The sequence below is a fragment of the Gadus macrocephalus genome, chromosome 4 (genome assembly GCF_031168955.1).
Source record: "Gadus macrocephalus chromosome 4, ASM3116895v1".
In the NCBI taxonomy this organism is placed as follows: domain Eukaryota; kingdom Metazoa; phylum Chordata; class Actinopteri; order Gadiformes; family Gadidae; genus Gadus; species Gadus macrocephalus.
In genome coordinates, this window is record NC_082385.1 from 17,079,714 (window position 1) to 17,087,213 (window position 7,500).

A 7,500-nucleotide genomic window follows, 5' to 3' on the forward strand; every position below is an offset into this window, starting at 1 on the left:
TAAATCGAATATCAAGATTAAAGAATGCAAAGGGAATCATAGAAATTAAATTGTAATTAGGTGAGTGCTGCAGCGCTCAACTATTGTTCTTCATAAGTTTTATTCTTTCGTTCTTTCTTTCTTTCTTTCTTTCTTTCTTTCTTTCTTTCTTTCTTCTTTCTATTCTCTACAAACTTTGGGACCTATCTCCTTCCTTAAAATTTTCACCGAGAGACTCCATTCAAATTTTAAAATTTGAGATATTCTACTTTAAGAAATACTATCTTTTTTTTTAACATGGGAGTCAATGGACTGAACATTACTTCAACTGTTTACGACCTAACTAAATCAATTTTCAACCGTTTATCTTCGTTCGAACCATTTAACAAATCTATACATTTGTATTATTCAATAATATCTAAACGGAATTTCGATATCATTTCAATTACAGTTTTAGTTTCATACCGGCTTCGTTTCAGCTATTTTCATTGAAGATGTCTGCACATTCTGACGCTCCTACTTCTTAAGAAATCGTGTTTCCCAAAGTGTAGGCTGCAGCCTTGCTAGGACGCGTCCTTGCTAGTCGCGTCCTATGGAGATGAGACTAGAGTGCTAGCTCGAGTGCTTCCTAGCGTTTGTAACGTTCAGACTTTGGAACGACTTGGTAGCGTGGAAGCGCTTCCGTTTCCGCTTTTTAATACTGCGTGTCCGCTTGTAAACACATGTGCGCTTATGAATAAAACATGGCAGCAATCAAGCTGATCGATATTTATTTGACTTTTGTCTGTTATGAATGCGGTCATGTCTCTGTCGCATAGAGCCTCTTTGGGGAAGTCACAAAAGCTTTGTTGCAGTTGATCGAATCGTCTTTATTAAAAGGAAAATCCATTCAATTTTTATAAAACTAGTGAAATTGTCTGAGAACTTAATTCATGCATCACATTTACAGTACGGTTGATTACTATTATGCAGGGGGAAAAAGACAAAGAAAGAGATGATAAAACATGCATTTATTTGGATATATTATTTAACTGATCTGATTCATTCATGCATATATGCCTACAATCTACCAGTGCTTTGAACACATAAGTATATCATATAAAATACAAATATATACGTTCATTCAAAATTACAAACATTGCAAATGATCGGTTGTGCATTAATTTTACCACATTGGATAGTGGCACTATCCCTTTCACCGGTAAACAAATGTTTGTGCGCCACCCTAAGGCGCACAAAAGCCTCCGTTTGCTGGGCTGACCCTAAAAAAAACGATTCAACACAAACATAAATAGGTATACATAAATAATGTAATCTTGTGAGCGAGTAAATTGACATTGTGACAGTGGTGTTTAACACCAGCTACGTCCATGCAAAATATAGCAACGTATCATTAAGTTGCAAAAACTTTGAAAAGTGGCACAGGTCTTTAGGCTTGATTATTTGCATTAACATGATGAATCTATAAAAAGCAATACGGCACAAAATATTTCTGAAAACTAATGCTGCTATCCATTTGGATTTACGAGGTGGTAAAGTCGCAAATCTCCCAGCTTTCTTGCAGCATTTCACTGAGGCACGCCCCCTTTTGGTCGTAGTATCTCGTCGCTTTCAAAGTAGAGCGAGCAGGGCTGTTCAACTCGCAAAGAAGATGGCTGCGCCCATAGTTAATGGGGGATGAGATTTATTTTCTTTCTATTTGTACCACGTTGGTGGTTTTAATGTCTTTTTTTTAAAACCTCTTACACACTTGATTTCATTTCTGCTTTTAATCCGGTCACCAATATATGCATTGCACGGTCTTGCTTTTGCGTGCAATTCAATGTAAAGTTTTGTTTTGAAGCTGGTTTGCTAAAAAGGCTATGTTGCAAATGATGACTAGCATGCTACTACTCCCCCTCGTGGCTCGACAGAAACACAAATGGCAAACTGGAAGGCTGGAGCAAGAGAAATACGTCACGTTCTCGCTGAAGCTGGTCGTTCGTACCAGCGTACCATCCAAATGGATAGCAGCATAATATAACTTCACTTCATTTGAACGTGTACTGCTCTGCCATTTTCAAGAACCCGCCCAGTGAACGCAGAGGATTGTGGGTCGTTTGGCTCGTCTGGGATTCAGCGATGCATCCTTGAAAAATCTCGGAATTCTCAAAAACAAAGGACGCAAAAATGGCGCGGCTTTCGAGTGTCCTCAACATTGGAACAGTGCTTGTCGGCGTTCTATGACGTAGCGTCCTTAAAAGGGCGGCCGTTGAGCATGCTTCCCTTGACATTGGAAACTCTTTTTTCAACCGTCTACCGGAAGGGGCGGACTTACGAGCTTTATTGATCTACGTTGACGCTGGAGCGTGATGACAGCAGTGTTGCCTTCAGATTACTCATACTGTGTATATGGGGCTGTTGCCTTGTGAGACCGTCAGATGAGTCCTCATTCTTATCAGTCTTGGCTCAATCCTGTTGAAAGACCATTTATTCTAAATAGAATAACAATGTTAAAATAAATTGTTTTATATTTGTTTTAAACACACTGGGAGTATAAATAGCCTTGCTTACTTTTTCTGTACACTCCTTCCCGCTGGCCCGTGTGTCATTTTCTTTTTGGCATATGAGTTGGTCCGTGAACAGTGGTACACTTAAATTCAAAGGTTGATTTTTAATTGATCAGTTGACACTGGTATCAGCTGAAACCATTGCTGAATACATCCTAATAATATTTGGTTATTGATAACGAAAAAAAGAAAACATTAACAAAAAACGACATCTTCAGTTCCTTTCCACCCTGCCGTCCCCTACAGGAGACCCGGGATCATAATAATAAAATAATAATACATTTAATTTAGAGGCGCCTTTCAAGACACCCAAGGTCACCTTACAGAGCATATAGTCATCATTCAAAACTATGTAAAACAGACTAGGAATAAAAGGAAAACAGAGGTTAAACATGAAGAATAATATTAATTAATACACTCAAAGACGCCTAAAGTGAAGGGGGGACCTCACTAACCACCACCAATATGTAGCACCCACTTGGTGATGCACGGCAGCCAATCGGCGCCAGAACGCTCACTACACACCAGCTTGAGGTGGAGAGTTAGGGATGAGGTGGAGAGTGAGGGAAAAGAACATATTTATCATGAAGTGTTGCTGTTGTTTTTTCCATGGCCAACCAAAACTACGCTGCATCACGAAGCGACATAGCAGAAGGAGGTGACGAGAGGAGGCAGAATATTATTAACTAAATGAGAGTAATGGTCAATGCTCTACTTGTAGCAGTGGTGGAGACCCACTCCTACTTTCACTTTAAGTTTTACTTTCACTTTCTCTGCTAGGGCTTTGGAATCAGTTCGCACAGTGGACTTGAGCGAACCTGATATGTCGACATTTAAATAGCTGATGTGCTTGCATGCATGTGTATGTGTGTGGTGTGTGTGTGTGTGTGTGTGTGTGTGTGTGTGTGTGTGTGTGTGTGTGTGTGTGTGTGTGTGTGTGTGTGTGTGTCTAGAAGTTCCACCTCAGCCCATACACTCTGGAAAGTAAATATAAATACCATATAACCATAAATCCCCACCACCCTATTTATTCATCCAAAGACAACGTCAAAGCTGAGCTGATGTTGACGAAATGGGTGAATTAGTGATGAGGGTACCTGCAGATGCTGATGACCCAGCCACCCGTTCACATATCTAAACATGTTGTTTGTATTTGGCTTGGAACGTGTGACTACACCATACCTGCCGACCAAAGGTTACTTTACTTAACCCCTGGGGGGTTAGTAACTTTTGTTAACAACATCTACTACCTCCCAGCAGAGAGGGGGAGTTATCTCTCTTTTTAGAACCCAGAACGTGTCTCTGGAAAAGGGCCTGTTTCTGTGCTCTTTTTAATGATTACGGATATAATCTGATATAATTGAGCCTCTATATCGCTCCGTGCTCACCCATTTTCCCCCTCACCGGAGCTCCCAGCCTTGGGCCGGTTGCCAAGGCAACCAGCATCTCATTTCTAAAGTGTCAGTTTGCATTATTGTCTTCACGCTCTCCAGTGATAACCTCTCTCTCTCTCCCTCTCTCTCTCTCTCTCTCTCTCTCTCTCTCTCTCTCTCCTCTCTCTCTCTCTCCCTCTCTCTCTCTCTCTCTCTCTCTCTCTCTCTCTCTCTCTCTCGCTCTCTCTCTCCCTCTCTCTCTCTCTCTCTCTCTCTCTCTCTCTCTCTTTCTCTCTCTTTCTCCCCTGAAATTCTCTGATACATAGGCGGTAACACACGCACACACACACCACACACACATTCACACACACACACACACACACACACACACACACGCATCCACAAATACATACATATACACATTAACACATACATACATAAATACGTGTACATACGTCTATGTGTACATATGTGTGCATGTACGTACGTATGTGTACATACGTACACACATACATCCAAATCTACAACAAAAATATGTAAACATTTATACACACATTTAAAATATATATATATATATCAAGCCAATTTACGGAAATGTAGGATTAATTTAACTTCAATATTTTTGAAATTTAAATCATAATTGTGATTACAAAAGTTTAACAAGGAAGGATGAAAGATGAGAAGGTAGCTCAGATACAGCCTCGTCTCAAGTCTTGTTTATTTTACTTTTAGTTTAATAAAAGTAGAGAAGTTGGGTCTCATTTTCTCAGATTTCTCTTTGCAGTTTCAATAATGGATTTGATCCTTGACAACGCCACAATTAAACACAAACTTGCTAAGTACAGAAGCCTGGAATGATCAATGAATTGATACGAATCATATCTTATTTACGTAATGTTGTTTTAGTGTGAGCCAAGAATGTAGCTACTCCTTTACTTTTGTCTTCCCTATTTCTGTTCAACTTCCTGTTGGATATACATTGAAATTATTTCCTTTTTGGTAATGAATTAACTTTGTTACTGGTTTTTATATTCTGCAAATAGGTTCTGTAAATTGTTTCTTTAAGGTTTTTTGTGATGAAGTGATTCTGTAAAGACCCTCTGTAAAGTGTTCATATGAAGCAGTTCTGTGAAGACCCTCTGTAATTACCCTCTGTAAAGTATTCATATGAAGTAGTTCTGTAAAGACCCTATGAAAGCAGTTCTGTAAAGCAGTACTGTAAAGACCCTCTGTAAAGAACCTCTGTAAAGTAGTTCTGTAAATCAGTGCTGTAAAGACCCTCTTTAAAGCAGTTCTGTAAAGCAATTATGTAAAGACCCTCTGTAAAGCAGTTATGTAAAGACCCTCTGTAAAGTAGTAATATAAAGCAGCAAGTTGTGTAAGCTGTTCTATAAAGCACAGTTCTAAAGTGGTTGTCGGTCATTCAGGTTTTTCTGAACATCCTGAGAGACTACACTCTGAGTCCTTATGAAGAACATTCTGGAGTCCCTGATGTTCCTTGTGAATGAAACACGGTTTCCCCATGGCAACTCTCCTTGTAAAATGCTATATGGTGCGCTTTGGCTGTCACCAAGTGGCCAAAGGCCACTTAGTGGCCAAAGGCCACCAATTCCTCTCCAATCTCGACCAAAGGCCTGGTGAGATTGGAGAGGAATTGGATTTGCATTGTACACTTTTGCCACACATGGATGCAAATAGAGAGCACATAAAAGGGTATATTTGCTGATTACAGCAATGGCGGCTTGTCTGGTAGATATTTGTTCAAGGTTCATAGAAACACTGATAGGATTCGGGACGGCAGTAGAAGTGTCTTGTTGATTTAAGAATCTCTAAGATATCTCTCGCAGTGCAAACGACCATACATATATTTTTCCTTCCATGCGGGCGACAGTGCGGGCGATAACGCCGACTACATCAGGCCACCACAAGAAGAAGCGTGTGCTGTAAAACGCTGACCCGATAGTGGGAGGCGAAAACAAACAGGCCCGTTCAGGAGTGTTTACAGAGGTGGAGGGCGAGAAATAATATACACCGGAGAACACACAATACGAGAGCGGGGAAAAAAAAAAGTATTTGCACAGGAAATAAATATCCCACCTCTCCCTCCAGTATCCATTTTATTCAACCGAGCATCAAAGACCATAAAACATAGCCTATATACAGATTATCTAGAGATATGGAGACGTTATTGAGCAACAATGCAAGAACGTTGTGTGGGAACTGGGCTTACCAGCAGTGAGCCTCTCAGGACCGCTAAGGTTAATATTTGAAGGGAGGATGGCCCATAAATACCGGCTAAGGGACTTTTAATTAAATAAGCACTTCTTAAACATCCTCCTGGGTGGAGTGCTTTTGTTTAAAGATGACTGATTGACTGTGATCTCTCCAGGCACGACCATTAGTCTCTCTCTCTCTCTCTCTCTCTCTCTCTCTCTCTCTCTCTCTCTCTCTCTCTCTCTCTCTCTCTCTCTCTCTCTCTCTCTGGCTCTTTCCCTCCCCCAACCCGCCATTGCCTTTTCTTTCTCCTCTTTCCTGCTTTGCCAACGTCTCTACTTCTTTTTCTCTTGCAATTACTCAATTTCACTCCCTTATTCACTCATTCACCCCTCCTCTTTTGGCTCCCATCTCCGTGTCTCATCTGTCTCTCTCTCTGTCTCCGTCTCTGTCTCTCTCTCTCTCTCTCTCTCTCTCTCTCTCTCTCTCTCTCTCTCTCTCTCTCTCTCTCTCTCACCCTCTCTCTCCCTCTCACCCCTCTCTCTCTCCTCTCATCTCTCTCTCTCTCTCCTCTCTCTCTCTCTCTCTCTCTCTCTCTCTCTCTCTCTCTCTCTCTCTCTCTCTCTCTCTCTCTCTCTCTCTCTCTCTCTCTCTCTCTCTCTCCCTCTCTCTCTCCTGCTCTCTTCAGTCTCCATCCCTGAGCTTTTCTCCCTAGAGAACAATATTTCTCCCTCCTCATGACAAGGTAATGAGGCCACGTTACGGCCCGGCCACGCCCCGCAGCTATCCCAGAAGGCCGCAGGAGGAGGCTCACGCCTCAGCAGTGGCGGTGGCATAGCGGTTAGGCGGCGTGCATCCGTCATCCTAGCATTAGCTCAGACGCCGTATCACCATTGAGTCGTTGATGGGAATGTTGACGTGTGGGCCTGTTGTACGTGACGTGTATTAATAAAATAAAGACCTTTGAATCCTTTTTTCACAGTTTCAAGCATTATAAATTAATATAATTAATCATGATATTTACCATAATATTGAACATGATATTTACCATGATATTTATCATAATATTGAACATGATATTAACCAAAATATTTAACTTGATATTTACCATATTTATCATGCCAGTTACCATGGTTTGAGACATGATGTTTACGTGGATGTTTCCCATAATGCAACATGCTGTTTCGCCCAGCGGGCCCCTGCTGGTGGCGTTTGCAGCGGAGATACGCTAGGCGGGGTGGGCGCGAGTCTGGCTGGGACCACTGAGCAATGGTGGCAATACACTTCAGCGCTAATGCATGACCACACACACACACACACACACACACACACACACACACACACACACACACACACACACACACACACTGACGCACATACATGCA